The sequence below is a fragment of the Anticarsia gemmatalis genome, chromosome 5, assembly GCF_050436995.1.
Source record: "Anticarsia gemmatalis isolate Benzon Research Colony breed Stoneville strain chromosome 5, ilAntGemm2 primary, whole genome shotgun sequence".
Lineage (NCBI taxonomy): Eukaryota > Metazoa > Arthropoda > Insecta > Lepidoptera > Erebidae > Anticarsia > Anticarsia gemmatalis.
This window is the reverse complement of record NC_134749.1, coordinates 8,151,276-8,168,006: the sequence shown is the minus strand read 5'-3', so window position 1 is coordinate 8,168,006 and position 16,731 is coordinate 8,151,276.

Here is a 16,731-nt window from a genome sequence, read left to right as displayed (position 1 = left end):
GGTATATTTCCCATTGACTTAATTGAATTTTTGAGTTTTATATGTCTTAATTCACGTTATATGAGTTTACTGAACTGTTCATTGTTGATAAATCTTTTTCCGTATTATCTCTAAGCTGTCAATTCTACCAATGTAATGGACGCTCCCGAGGCGCTTTGAAATCTGTGCAATAAAGACAAACAACACGTATCTGGGCGTAGATCTACGCCCACTGGCGGATTTTATTTTATTACGTACGCAGTGAAAAACCGAAAGAAAATGCTTTACAGTATACATCCTTTATACACATACATACCTAAGTCTTTGTCATGCTTGCAGGTTTCCTGCACCGAAAGATCAGATAATACCAATGAACAACTGCAATTGCAAAAGTTTTATAACTAGGAAAGTTAAGCTAGCTGGTATTGTAGAGATAGGTATAGTTATCTAATTAGTTTCTATTTTGTTAGACTACACAATCGTACCACTCTGCTAATTACTTCGCAATGGTTTATCTTACAAATTGATCATTTGTATGAACACATACTTAGATTATTTACTTGGAGCTACGTACATAAACTAATTTTGTAACCATAAAGAATATTAAATTTGAGTCAAATTATGTTATTATTGTTATAATAACTATAATGAGTGGATAAAAACACACGAAGATATAAATTATAGGTAATGGACTCCACAGAGTTTCAACAGTATTAAAGCTATTCATTTATTCATGTTTCCATGAATATTTTCGAATCTATTTTCTGCTTGGTGATCAGAAATGTTTTGTTCGTTAGGCTAGGTACAACACAACATATTGTAAGGTGTATGCAATTAGCTTTTATGAGCCGCCTGCTTTTTAATTTTAACTTATTTTGAAGCGGTTTTCACCATTGGTTGGTGTGGATGCGCAATCTACTGTGAAATGAAAACCAGTACAATTCTGCGTGCCAAAGCTAGCATGCGTCTGGATTTGGTTTTATTGGGCACATAATGAGAAGTATTTGCTGATAGGATGGCGTGGCAAGATTGGTTTAAATTACTCTAAATAATTCAATACGATTTGTATTCTAAGTCGCCGCACAAGTGTTTTCTTTTTGTAATGTATGAAAAAAGACTTAGGTAGTAAGTAGTGCTAATAAATTACGTATACTTACTTAATAAGTATTATACCTTAGTTAAGCTTAAATGTAATAGGCAATTAAAGTATGTCAATTACAGGTGTAAATTGTTAATAATAGTAGTTATGGTGTAACTGGTAAATTATTTTATTGATATCCTTATTTCATAAATATAAACAATTCAATCGCTTCTATGTGTCAGCACTTCAGCAGCTTAATTATATTGTTTAAGAAACCCTAAGCTATTTAGTTCGCTATAGTTACGTCAGTTACACCTCCGTCCTCCGGCTCGGCGGCATCCAGTCGCTATTCGCCCTCGTCAAATCTGTCATTAACAGAACAACCGTTTCGGGTTCGGGAACGAAAATTTATACATACCTAAATGGGTGGCCTAATTACTTTGTTAAAGGTTTGCTTTTGTACCCATTCAAAAATGAATTACACGAAAGTACCTGCGAAGTTATAAAAATACCTACTACAATCGCTTTACACAAAGAAGTCCCGTTTACATAAGTAACTTGCAACGGCAGTTTTATTTCGCTTTTTACAATTCAACGTGCAGATTGGTTGTATACTTCGCTTTTGCAAAATGTCTGAATTCGTGAACTGCCTAAATTCGTGAATTGCTTGAATTTGTAAATCGTTCCAGTTTCGTGTAGTTATGAATTGATGTTAGATCATTTTGCCGACGCCGGCGTGAGGTGAGAACGTGGTCCAAGTGTGAAAGTTTAACGACATCAAATATTTACAAATTTCCGCTCCGAACTGGGGATCGCAGACGCACTCACCCTATTTCTCGTTTAATTTATACTGCGAAATATTTACGCGTCTCTCGTATTCCGCCGCGCCGGTATAATCTTACTCTGACGATAGGTTCTGTCGAAAATATAACGAGTCACTTGTAATCTCAAAAAAGTTCTGTACCTTTAAGAAGTTGTATAAAAGGGTAGCGAATAAGCTTTCGAGACTTCGCAAGGTCGGGAGCCAGAAGACTTTGCTAAGTAGTTATAGGATAGGCGAAGTTCCACAATAAAATGCTGAAGAGTAAGTAAACGAAGTCACAATCAGACATAACATATAATATCTAACTACTAAGCGTGCCGATATTACGTAATTATCGATATTTATGAACATTCAAGAGCTTTCTGGAGTGAACAGATATGGAATTCATATTGCGATCAATGTTATAAAGATATAAAATTATTATTTTATTGTTATCATCATGATAAAGGTTGACAGTCACTATAAAACGACTCATTTGAACTGTATTCACTTTTAACGTTGTCAATGAAAGATTGCGGTTGGGAATCGGGAATTGTTCTACTTTTAGGCTGACCCACTTTATTAATTAAAATTACTCTCCTTAAGGTGTAGATACAGATGTCGAGAAACGTCCCCGTTTCCAGTAAATTGATGAACTTGTTGGAGCTTTTTATTCGCTGGCAAAAGAAATAAAGCTAATAAACGTCTTTGCGCCATGAGATAGGTACGTAGCACTAATTAAAATGTAAATTGGCTTGTAAGGAGAGTAGGATGTTTTTGTTTGATGAACATTCTGTGTAAATATTATGTACTCGTATCTACTTAACGTCCGGACACCAACTTTGTTAAGCAGTGGTGGAACGCGAGGAAACATACTTGGGTTTGCGGTTTGTCAAAGGTTAACTTTCGTGGACCCTTACGTAATTCGACCACTGTACCAAAAAAATGTTTTCTTTTTCCTAACCTAATGAGCTGAGCAGTTACTAAACTTTTACTGAAACGCAATTCGTACGAAAAAAGAGCCGTTGGGAGTAAAAAGCATTACTGAATTTCTCGAAGGTATCTAACTAGGTTTACGCTACAGTTTCTTTGTTCCGGATTTTACTCGTAGTATATACTTAGCTCTAAATTTATTATAAGTAGTTAGTCTATCTAGAAATTAAATAGGACCTACACGGTGAAGACCGTAAGTCACGCCCGTAGTAGATCCAAAGCTGTAGGTTTCTTCAAGCAGGAAGCCTACCTCGCGGTTTCAGACGATCGAGGTCGACATTTGCCGTTTCAGAATACTAGAGATAAAACTGAGAAGGAGATACGTATGACGCGCTGGAAGAGCGAGACGTAATAACCCAGCCACAACTCTTGAGGGCGTTGCGGTCTGACCGGAGATTAGCGTGAATTGTCAGCCGTTAGGCGTATATTGTCTTTTATTACTGGTTTTCAATTTTCAACTACCAAATTCAATAGAAGGTTGAAATGAAAACCGATAAATATTTATGATATTGAAAAACGTTGTAGTTTTTTTATTTAAATCGTTTATTCGTTAGCTCTACATTTAGTTTTTTTCAGTTGCCGCCTAATTGTTAGGAACGCGATTTGCATAGACAAATGTTGCTAGTTAATTGGGTTCCATCCCGACAGTTAAGTAGAAATAGGTTAAAGCAATTTTACTCGCAATTATTGCGTTAAAGTTTAAAGGGAACAATTTTGCTGTTATTGATTTTCGGGCTGGGAATTATAATGTTAAACAAACCTGGCAGTTTAACAATGTACTTGCAATGTACAAAAATGACACTAAGTTGTTACATTTCTATTCCATTAGAAAGATTCAAAACAGTAATATTGAGGCAGTAGGTATCTAAAAATAGTTTCCCGGAGTTATTGTGCAGGTATTTTTGTTATGACAGCGATCTGCCATCTGCCGTGAGCGGCTACCGGGATCGTTCCTAAATAAATAACGTTACCAAACTCGGTAGGTATAGCGCACTGGACCGAATAAAATTCACCACGGCCTTTCTCGCTTGATTTCCTATGTATTTTTTATGAATTACTAAACAATTAGCTTTTGCTTTACATTAGGTAACGGCACAAGTACACACCTAGTTAAATTACTCCAATAAAAATTATTAATTCTCTATACCCATGATGATGAAGAAGACGACGTGCTTAAAATGTTTTTTTTTTCTGTAGTTGTAGATTAAATAGATATTCATTTTTACATATTAAAACGAAGACCACCACCAACTAATAGGTAATCAATAATACAGTTTATGGGTGACAGTCTCCCACTTAGATGCATCCATTTTCTCTCATGCCATTCCACTTGGATCTATGCCAATGTGCTCCGGGTCCTTAATTCATGCAGTTATGTAGCTACGATGACAATAGTACTAAAATTAGTTACGTTGCATATGTATGTTGATGAGTAAAAAGTTAAAAATTATATCAGAAAAATTGATTTCGATACATTTGGCATTCATTCGTGTGGTTAGTGTAGCTACTTGTTGGTTATGGAGAGAAAAAAATCTTTTAAAGTTATCTTGAGCAATTCTCACTGTTCTAAAATTTCATCTGAATATGTAACGACTCCTCAGAGGCCGATCCTGACGTACTTTTGAAAAGAACTTTCAAACGTTTCTTTTATGAAAGCTTAAATTGCACTAAAGTCGCGAACCGTGAAGCGAAAAGTTTCAGTTAAATAGAGTGCCGCGTTCTTCTTTTGCACTTATTTTCTAGTCAGAGCTAAAAAATAGTATTTTTTTCTAAGAAATATGAAAAGCGGAATGTTTCGTGCTTCGTTATGAGGCCGGGATTATACGTGTTTGTAGTGGGTGTTTGTTAAATGCAGGCAAATTAAAAATTTTGTTTCGTGCATGTTTCAGACGGTTACTTTATTAGGTCGCACACTGGCCGGTCCCTTGTACAAGTCGATAAGGGGTAGGTGTGTATCACACACGTTTGTAACGGCCATTATACCTCTCCTGTTATGTTTATTTTGTTTACACTGTCCCATTATTCCCGCTTATGTTCCGTTCGCTTGTTTTGATACTCCGCTGTCGAAAATAGCTCTTTTTATTCAGTAAATGTGTCGCGTTGCTGTAAAATTTAATTAGAACACCTACCTCGTGTGTGCCATTTACTCGAAAACAATATGCTTTTATCGATATATCTTTTATCTCTTCGTAACAATTGTCGTCCTAGTCTTGTCTGAATGAATAAACCTTCAACGAGGTTTACTTAAACAATATATTCTTAGCATCAGTCACACAAAGGCTAAATAACTCTGAACAGCATGTTATCTTTAAAATGGGTATTTATGTTCTACGTAAAATTATTGGATTTACCTAAGTCCGATCAGATATGGATCTACAAAGTCGCTGAAGCCAAAGAAAATTACCAGCTGTAAACTAGGCAAGTTAGTTAATCATGTACATTATATAGTTATCTAATCCACTAGCAAGAAAAGGTCATCGTACAGTATTGGTACGTACTAATTAGCTTGTGAAAATATAATTTACCTAAGTTACTGATTCTGCTATGTTACTTTAAATGAATTTGAACTGTAGTTTGTGATTTTGTGCGTATACGTGTTAAATGGGTCGAGCGGAGTCAAATTTCATGTAAGTAGGACGTGAACTAATAGACACCCACATTGTTACAATATACGAGTACGTTAGCATGAATATCAAATCCTTTTGTCAATTTCTGTTTAATAGATGCTACACTTTCGGAATGAATTAACAAGGATAAAAATAGTTATTATAGAATGATTTAATTCAGAAAAGTTGGTACGTGCATTCACAAGATGTTCATATTTTATCGTGGTACGCTCGAGCCAGTACTAAACGAACCAGGCACGAGTAGCCACTTTGTGTTCACAGGTCGGTAATTTTGCTGTTTGTATGTTGATGATCAGCGTGAAGTCTGAACATCACCCTCGCCCTGGCAATATGATACTATTGCTATTTATCTAACTGCCCAAATAATAATTATCACTATTAGCAAGAGCACCCTGAAATTTCAACATTATGGTAGACGGAAGTTAAAAATAACTAGGTTTTAAATAAAAATATATAATACTGTGAGCCAAAATGAAACTCGTATATTGTAATATTTTTTGCCAAATAAACGTTGGAACTGCAATATACTGAATTTATATTTACTACGCCGCTTGGCGCGCTTCGTCCGTCCGCGGCGTAGAAATTATGTTCCTATAAATAGTTGTTTAGTGAAATATGTAGGGATCTGGAATATTTGGACCCTCCGAATAGTATGCGTTCATTACTACAACTGAGTATTATGTTCCCTCTACATATACCAAAAAGTTTAATTTAGCTCGAGTATGTACTCTTGGTTAATATCTTTACTTGGATAAGAATTTGAGATGAAACATTTTGGCAAAGAAAACATTTCTTGGGATAATCCGTTTATGAATGCCTAACCGTTCAGTCGATCAAAAGTCTAGTGAAGTTCTCAGCTGAATAACTTTAAGCGGCAAAGTCGACAAACATTGGCAGTAAGCAGTCAAGTAAGGGTGAGGATGCGGAAGCAAGACAGATAATAAAAGATATTTACGAAGGGTCCCATTGTTCCTGTTCTTTGTCCCCACTTGTGGCGGACTCATTTACGTATATAGATTCTGTAGACTCGTAGCACTTGTGTGGACACTGTGGGGTAGTGATAAAAAAAGATTTTACACAGCCTATTTCGAGGCTCCACTGATTTTTTGTCAGCTTTAAAATTTTAAAGTAGCTCAAAGCCCATTCTTTTATATCACCACTAATTATCTTTTTAACAGGTCTCCAATTAATGTGGCTGTTTAGGGGTCGTTGTCATATGATTTGAATACTTTAAGCAATTATTATAATTCACCTTTTCACTATATCGTGAGAATTGTGTTCAATCACATCAAAAACATGTATTGGTTTATTATTCTTATGAAATTTTACCTTTGAAATTCTTGCAAAGTTTCGCAAAGCTTTTATTTTGGTCTTCAGAAGTATTTATTTTTGTGTAAACAATATTTTGAATAAAATTATATTCCAGTGAGTAGGCGCCAGAGGATAAAGCAACTCTGTAGAATTAATTCTAATTATAAGAGTAGGGACGACTGAAAACTACAAATAAACGGAAGAAAGTAATGTTATATGAAGGTACAGAAGTTAATTATAGCTCGTAATGTAATTAGACTAATTAGTGAATAAAAAGGTATATAGAAATGATATAGATTGTGTGACGATTATTGTCGACGGAAAATTGTTGGTATTATAAAAAAAAATAGATAAATGGATTCCCGATTATTTTTTCCATGCAGTAACGATATTGTCTGCTCCATAACCTTGTATGTAGTCTTTTCAATAAACAAGCACTTATTATCGACCCATTCTTATCAATATTGGATCTTTCTGTGATTCTCATTTAGCCAGACGAGAGAATGTAGGTTGATTGAGCGTTGGATAGTTTCATTTTCACACCAATGCTTCAGTAACGAGACAAATCGAACAACAAATATCATTTAACGAATTATTGATCGCTCTTTTCACAGTTTGTCTTTAATAAAAAAATGTGAATAGGTTGATCCATCCCGTATTGGTGAGATATGCGAAAATCGTTGCGTTAGTTGAAGGTTCTAGACACTAGTGTATTGAAATAAGTTCATATGGTCAATTAGGGATCTAAATGGTGAATCATCTCCGGAACAGTGCGTTAAAAGGAATGAGAAAATGTCTAAACTAAGAATGAGGCTGAAACTAAGATTGGATACGATTTGTAAACCATTGTTAATGAAGTACTGAGATAGTGGACTCCGACATTAAGTAATATAGATTGTACCAGTACCTCGATTCTCTACCACGATCGACTACCGACAACCGGCTAGCTATCGAAAATTTGACATTTAGAATGTACTGCCAAAATGTGTCCTACGACACCCGTCAGAGGCGCTGATCAGATTTTCATACAAAATTTCTCGATGACAGTTCGGTTGTCGGTAGTCGATAGTAGTAGAGAATCGAGGCACAGGTTTCCATTTTTGGTAAAATATTAAGCGAGTTATTTTATTGTTTTCTTATCTTCAAAGGCAAATAGCTCTACACATTACTTGAAAAACTATTAATAAGATACTATATTTTATCCAGAATTAGTTAATCAAATACATTGTAATAGGCACAGTTTGTAACTAGACTGCAGCAGTAAGTTCGGTCCCCTTGAAGACTTCACCACTTTCGCAGACTTGGAAACCTACTTTGTTAAATAGCCATTCAGCTACTTGATGCAGTTAAGCGACCTATATTCCAGGGTATTTACAGCAATGAATGAATGGAACTATTCCTCCAACGTCGCCGTCAAAGTGAAGTCCAACAGGGCATTATATTTCTTGTGATAGACTACATAAAGTGCTTATTCCAAGATACAGCTGTATGTCTTGGCACCTGTATGCAATCTTCACTTTATTGTTCCCGACCACCTCTGGAGTTAAACTTCCATCAGTAACAATATCCATTTAGGTAAATGAGGCTATTTAAACGCTTTTTAACAATCACATTACGCTCTAAAAGCCTGTGTAACAGCCAAATTAAATTTTCATCGCATTCAAACGAGAGTCTACTACATACATAAGGAATGTAGAGAACATTTTCAAACCGTTTAAAAAGAACACGTATGCATCTCTTTATTCAGAGAATTATATATTTGGACAGATTGTTACTTAGATAATCAGATAGACATACCTGTAATTTCTTAAATAATATCTTTAAAAAAAAACGGAATAAATAACGAAAATTATATAAATTAGCAAGTCGTTCGACATAATATGCTATATTCGTATATAATATTTAAAATAAAGTTATATTGAATAGAAAATATGACGCCTTACAATTTCTATTCATAACGGTAGATCCCGACGCAACGAGATCTGTAGCATCAAATGACAAAGCCTGGCGCCTCGATGGGCTGCTCACAATGGGGATTATATTCCTCCGTATTTATTTATTCTACTACTTAAAAGTTAAATATTTTATGTATTTTCTTTAATCGTTTTATAGCTTAAACATTAATAAGTACAACGCTTGAGAGATTTTTATGATCAGAATAAAAAGTAATTAAGTAACTAGTCTACAAAGGTGTAAATGTATTACAATATAATTCAATACTCACCTATGCTTAATGGCATGTAAAAAAGAAGCTTCATAATGTGAAGATCCAACTTGTTACATCTTCATTAGACAATATTAAGTAAATTACCTCCAACGCTGTGACTCGTCCATCAAGAATTAATTACATTTGGTAGTAGGAATTACTTATTTGTTCTTTCTATTCAGTTAGCAGTACCTGTTTATTCGATTATTGGAACGCGAATTGGATATTAAGAATGTATGAATGTCGGAATAACTCTTCGGTAAAGCATCTAAAGCCGCCTTTTCCATTATTTATTAGAGAGTAAATGTTATTTCCAAAACCCGCATTGGTTTTCTGAGGATTTATCTACTTACTGTTTGTTGAAATTCATTAAAAAACACTTTATTTTTAGTGTGTTTGTTGTACGCCTTAAACTTGATGAAAAATGGATTGAGCACGTGAAAATACTTAGAAAAGCTTTTCCATCTTTATCTCACCTAAAACGCTTACTTCAGTACTGGGCTTTTACGACAGTACCTACACGTACTATCCTTTCGGGATTCACGTCAATGGATTATAGACCTGCCATCGCTAAGCCTATTTTTGGCAGCCTTAGATATCCAATATTTCCAAGAAAATTATGCTACAGGTGGGACTCACAAAGTCTGCTTACAAATAAGTTGTCTGCTTGAGTGAAAACCTGGGTAGAGTAGGTAGGATGTAGACACACGAGATAAGTTCGGAATGTATATTTTTATTTTCTCACCGAAATTTCTACTTCATTTCTAACATTTTAAAATGACAAAGAGAGTTGAGGAGATTAAAAGAACTCAAGTGTGGTTATTGTAGAGAGGTTCTATTCATGTTAGCGTCGGACTAGAACGTCGCTAGAACCGACTGAAACCTTTGTTAGAGGAAGTATCCCCTTACAGGCTTTGTGTGCAGGCCGGCAGCTCGCGACGGGATGCGCCCACCTAATTGTCCTGGACCCTTCGCGCGGAACAACTCTATGCTTTAAATAACTATCTCTGGATAACCAGCATCAGTATACTGTCAGCAGTGCAGTGAGATCACTACTTACAATCCGCGAGTGTTTTAAACAGTGTAAAAGCGTAATTTAAACAATATTGACATAGGATACAACATAAAATAAATTGAATTTTATGTACTTACCATTGACTATTTGAGAAGTTTATTTACCGATTATAAATCAATACGCTCCTTGGTAAAATCACTTCGTTTGGGTGGTATAATCAAGAGGTACTCTTATTACTGTACGTCCGCTAACGTGCACTAAGAATCTGACGGTGATGAAGGTCTTGTTCAGATCGCGACGCGAACAAAACTCGCACGAGACATAACACTCTATTATTAAATGACGTTATTGAGACCGTGAGAATCTGAAAGGCGCATTTTCCTCACTGATTTTCCTACTTATTTGTTATTACATTCATTTTACTCGCACATTCTCTTACTTGTTTATAAAATAACTGCGCGGCACCAACAGTAAGGTACTAAAATGCTTACATAAATAAAAGGGGAAATTTTAATGAAAGTTCTACAATGAAAAGAAAGCAAAATAGTCCTTTGCGTTTTAGCCCTGAATACACAAAGAGGGATTGTACCAGTCATCGGGTGCCGGATCACGTTTAGTGAATGCCTACTTTACACTTGCTCGTAAATAGGTTCACAATTCGTAGATATAAATATACCTACTAGGTATGTAACTAACACTGCCTACCCCAAATTTATGCTGTTCACTCCACACGTTTTCTAGTCGTACATTCCTATTTTAACTTTGAAATGTTCATGAATAATCAATTTCTACTTCGTTCTCCATTGACCTTAGTTTAAAAATTCAGGACAGAGGGTAAACTGATTAAGAGATTTTTAATGCATACCTAATTGATCGTTTTATGTGCGACAATTATTCATGAGTTCGACGTTGAAATGAAGAAATAAGGTTATATCGTGATTCAATATCATGGTCCAAATTTTCTCGCGTTATGATATTGACCTAATTTATCGCCCGACACTCAACTCAATTCACATCCAAAATGTATCATGAACGAATCGCGTGTTGTTCACCAAAGTGAAGTCTATTTCTATAAAATGTGCAGTCGACAGGGTGTTTATGAATTATATCCATTCATAACGGTTTCGCCTAATTTAAATAGTCGTAATGGTAGTTAGGTGGGTTTTAACAGTAGCCTAGTTTCGCTTTTACGAATTACTACACCGTTCAAGTTCAGCTCTAGTACCGTGTCATAATCGTATTAGACACACGTGAACCAATTATTTTCATATTTAGTCAGTTGTGACGGGATCGTGGCGGTCGGGGCGCGGCGCGGGGCGGCGGTGCGCGATCGATACACCGCCGGACAGGTACACTAGACGTAAATAATGAAAGCGTTCAGCGGCCCTCTGAGGACGGCTCGTGTCAAATGTCAATAGCAATCAGATGCGATGTGGCACGTGGCCCGCAACATGTTTCTTTTTATAGATATCAATTGACACGCTACTCCTCTTCGTAGAAATCATTACCGCTCTATTATACCTAGCGCATTTTGTTATACTTTTTATGTGATGATTGTATTTACTTAGACATTAATATGTCGTATGATTAGAGAACTGCGCGAACTAGAACAATTGCCCTAATAAGGTTTAAATATGTGACGCTCTTATGTTTAATTTAAAGTGTAGCCTGTTGGGGACGGTTACGCCATCTTTCGAACAAAAAAGGAAAATACAATATATTAAATATCCATTTACGTCATCGTCCAATTTCATAACAGCACTACAAAGTTCTTCTGAAGTTATTTCTTGTCTCCGACATGATACTCATATTGGCGTGCTTCAAGTATAATAAGTATCAATGCTATGAGTAGGTACGTACAAGCATGTAATCTCTAATCAAGAAATAGTTTCCGTTGCCGGATATTGGCTTTGCGACATTTTCTAAAATGTTTCAGCAATTTTCCCGGACTGCCAGTTTGAGTATGAATACATTATAATGTTTTAAACCGTAGGCAATTTCAATTATGAAAGATGTTGAAGTAATCGCTGAAATATTTTTTGTATGTTACAGGTAATATCCGTTGCTGATTCGATGTCTTACAAGGAAGCCGTAGAAGTAAATTAGGTTGCTTGCGAGGGAAGATAATCGTGGAAGCTTGGAACTCGAGCAGTAATCTATGTTGAGAAGTCTGGCAACTGAACAAGAAGAGAACATCATAATCCATAATTTGACAACTGTATTCGAGTGTGTGGATAGAGTAAAGTTCTCTAGCACCATTCGAATTCAGTGCTCGAATTTGGACGTTCATCGAAGCAGAAGATTAAATCATGCTGGAAAATTGCTTGGAACTGAAATTGATGTCCTCCAAATTAATATTTTTGCTGTATTTTTTCACTATATTTAGTTATGTATGCTTTGTATTTTATGTTTAGTGCTTATACGTATAAAGGCCTTGTTTAGCCCCAGTATGCCCTCTGGGAGCAGTGAAGTGATCAATAGACTTGTGAAGCGTGCCATACAGTAATTGTTATTAGTACGTGAAGGGATCAAAGCTATTGGCTGACGTAAAAACTAATGCGAATATGTTACTTTTACGATACGGGTAAAGGTGACCCAGGGAACGTGGCGCAAGGCTAGATACGACTTTGATAAAACCTTTGTTGAATTAATTAAACAGGTCTAGGTATTAGATTTTATTATTTTAGTTAAATGGAGAGGTTCTGTATGAGTTTTGTTTGGAAAATAAATGGTTTCGTTTTATTTATTTGTTGTTATTAGATGTTTCACGTGAAAACGAGATTCATATGAGTGGAGTTTTATCTCTAGGAGTAATTGAATCAACCATGATAAAAATTACCACAAATAGTGAAGAATTTTTATGATTTGGGTACTTACCTAGTAGATATTTATCTAACAGTTGCATGTACTGTACGAGATTTCACAGTGTTCATTAAGGTATAAATATCTTCGAATAAGTAGGTTTAATTCTCTCTTCCACTGCCTAGTTACGATAACAATTCAACATAATAAAATACACAAGTTGATACAATAAAGAAATAAGACGGCTTCCACATAAACACCTCTTTTTCATGAGACGTTGTACATTGATACATAATAGTCGACTCACAAAGACATATGTTACGTCATGGTAGTTTCCTGCGCGACGACATTTGCCTGAAGTCGTGAATAAAATTGTAATACAACTGTTACGATCGACGGAATATTCGACAAGAAACATTTTCTTTTGAAGTACTCATTTTTGAGTAGGTGGAACAAGTACGCGGAATTGCTTGTTTACAGTCAGATACTTTTTGTGTTGTTTGAAACATGGCTTTTCTTTCGAAAAACAACAACAGACAAATACTGATAAGACTTAGTAGATTGTTAACATAACAGTAAAACCATATTAAATAGACATAAATAACCCGTCCCGGTGAAAAAGGCACGACACTTTTTAATTTATTTAACGAGTAGGTTGGTAATGTAAAACACAATCATTAGTCATTTTTATAAAGGTCTAGCACTTGCTGTTAGCATACAGGCTGTATATTAACGAGGCAGGCTGTAGCTATGATTAATTACGAGCAAAATGTTATAAATAAAAAACCTAATTGGAATGGAAAAATAAATATATTTAGCTAATCTTGGAATTAGAGTATACGTAGGAAAAAAAGTATCGTTACTTACTTAGTTTTTCTTATTTTTCTATATTTATCAGAGTATAATTTATTATTTAACAGAATGTTCAAGTATAAAGGTATGCTAAACATACTTCGAAGAACTCTTTATACCGAATACTTTGATACCGAGACAATAACTTTTAAACGACTTTTGAATAATATCTATGTAATACGGAAACTTGGTTAAAGTATTTATTGGAGCCGCTTACATTATTGTACCTACTTACTTAATAATGGAGGCACCTGTAAAAGTTATTTTCATAACGTAGGTATAAAATATAGATATATCATGTTGTTATTTATTGTTTACTGTAGAAATAAAGTGGATATTAATCGTTAAAAATATTTTTATGAATGTCCTACTCTGTTTTGAATATATTTTTTATTGTATACCTGCTTTGCCTTCACTCTCAACTCGGCTATGTAAATACGTAGTTAAAATAGCACGCTCAAAAACCGTTAGATTACAAATAACCCGAGGGTGATTGCATCTCAAAATATAATACAACTAAGCAACAAGCAACCCCTCGATTTGAATTGCCCTAACTAGCCTTCGGCGGTTACAACTGGTCTAAATTGAGATTCGCTGCAGTAAAGTTAGTCTGCTTACAACCGCTCCTTATTCGTGTTAAAACACACTACCACCATTGGCTGAACCAAGAATAAATTGATCGTAGCACTTTTTACCTTCTCACATGGAGTGTTTCAAAAATAATTGAAAGTGACAAAACACTGTACCTATAACTAATCAAAGCTTACACGACGTTTATTAGTCAGACGCTAACATTGGAAATATTAGTATGAACTTGTAGTAAAATCTCTTTGGCTTCAAGAATGACAAATGAGTACACGGTTCATTAGGTTTCTTTCAATGAGCTCGTGAGCTACGAAATATCGAGCTTTTTTGTGTAGAGCAAAGATTTTATTACAAGTTCATAAATACTATAATGCGAAAAGACTTTTTTCCCGACCTAATAGTTTGTCGAAAAGGTAGGTGATCATCACGACTCTACCAAAATGGTATCCTATTAAAAAATGCTTCCTTTACTTTCACATAAAACAGGACTTATCCCTACGTAATATAGAATTCTTTATATGGCAGATAGTATGGAAAAAAATCAAGAATATTTGCCTATCCGGAAAACGTCTTGAGCAGGAAGTTGGTATTGAACAATGGAAATAATATCTTTGCTCAAGTACCTACTTGGAGGTGATTGTTGACCATCGAAACAAAGTATATAATAAATCTTCAATAAGAAATAATTATTGTTTATTTCATAGAGATTATTTATTTGTCTTAGTAACCTTGAACGCCCACGATGAAAAAAAGGGTAGTGTATTTGTGTCTGGCTATTTTCGTAGAGGATTTCTTAAATGTGACGAAAATAACGATTGTTATTTTTGATGAAAATAGAATAGACGACAATACAAGAGCTCTCTAATTAACTGTTAGTTATTATTTATTTAGCTGTGGGTGTATTTTGTTTTATCTTTTGAAGAACTCTAGGTATTGCTTTTATTGCTGTTGTTAGCTATCGACATTTTAAACTAAGTATATATTTAAAAGATTAAGAAAAACTGTTTGCACCCATCTCAGATAGTAATTTTCCTATAGTTTGTCACCATATACATAGATTTAGTATTTTTTACTCGGTACGAAATACCCATGTGCATCATGTAATAATTTTATTCGTCATCATTATTGATGATACGGGGTATTTGTTATTTTTGTCGTATTATTTAAGTTGATTTCAAAACTATCCCTTGTACCGAAGTATAAATTCAAAACATAATTGACAACGTTCGGCATAGTAGATGTCACATCTACTTACATACAAAACTATTACGGCAGTATCTATCTTAAAAAAACAATAAATAGTTTGTTTCCTAGCTAGCAGGTTCCCTGTCCCATGAATCATATGTGATTCATGGGACATATTTTGTAACAAGGATTGTACGTTCATGAATCACATATGATCAAATTTAGAGCCAACTTAATGCCCCTTTTTTAAATGGACGTAGAAGGTTAATGCACATTTTTAGTATTGGGACGTATGGAGTACATCCTCTTGATTAGCAAATCAAATAAAACTACAGTGATTTATCAAATTATTTCAACAATTTACTACAAAAAAAGAGTGGGACATATACGATAGAAAAAAGTGGATTGTATGGGGACAGGGAACCTGCTAGATGTAATTGGTGCCCGTAACTTCTACTTAGACGTAATGTCCCCTTTAACGTAAAACACAAACTGTACTTACCTATAGGTAGGTGTAGATTTTTTAATGGAGAATAATCAGATTGGGATAAAACTTGAAGACGCCATCTAAGAATTGTGATTAAGGCATGTTAACGTAACAATTCGTACCTCAATCTGTTTCAGTACACTTTACTATACATTTACCTTATTTAGGTACCTACTATGTTATTATAAAAGTATCCATACATACATGAAACACGCCTTTTTCTACAAACGGGAAGACACATAAAAAAACGCGATTTGCTACGATCCTTACAAACATTGCCTTTTTTGCCCTTGCCTCATTACCATCCATACATGTTGTCATACAGGCTTTTATATACTTGTACGTACTTATGTATATAAAATATATATTTATTCGCACGTTTCAGTCATTAGGTTGTTGATTGTTTTGCGCACACATGTGCGTAATTCGTTGAAATGCCATGTTGTTCTCTCGGGATCTCTGGACTAATTAATCTGGGATAAAATCGCTGGTTATTATCCTAAATTGATATAGTTTTAGTTGTTTAACTAAAACGAAATATAAAGTGTTTAATACGTGTTGTATTAAGTAGCTGTGCCATGCAGTTTTTGTCGAATAGATGATGATTATTTCACTTTCACAGATAAATAAATAAATAGGTTGCGTTGTGAGGATGGATATAAATATAGGTTCAAATATAGCCTTCCTCGTGCATAAAATGTGTACTCAATTTACCTTGGATATTATTTCAAATCCAGCTTGTAATTCCAAACAACTACTTACGTGCCAATTAAGAAAGGATAAAAGCACTATACGGTTCTTTTTAA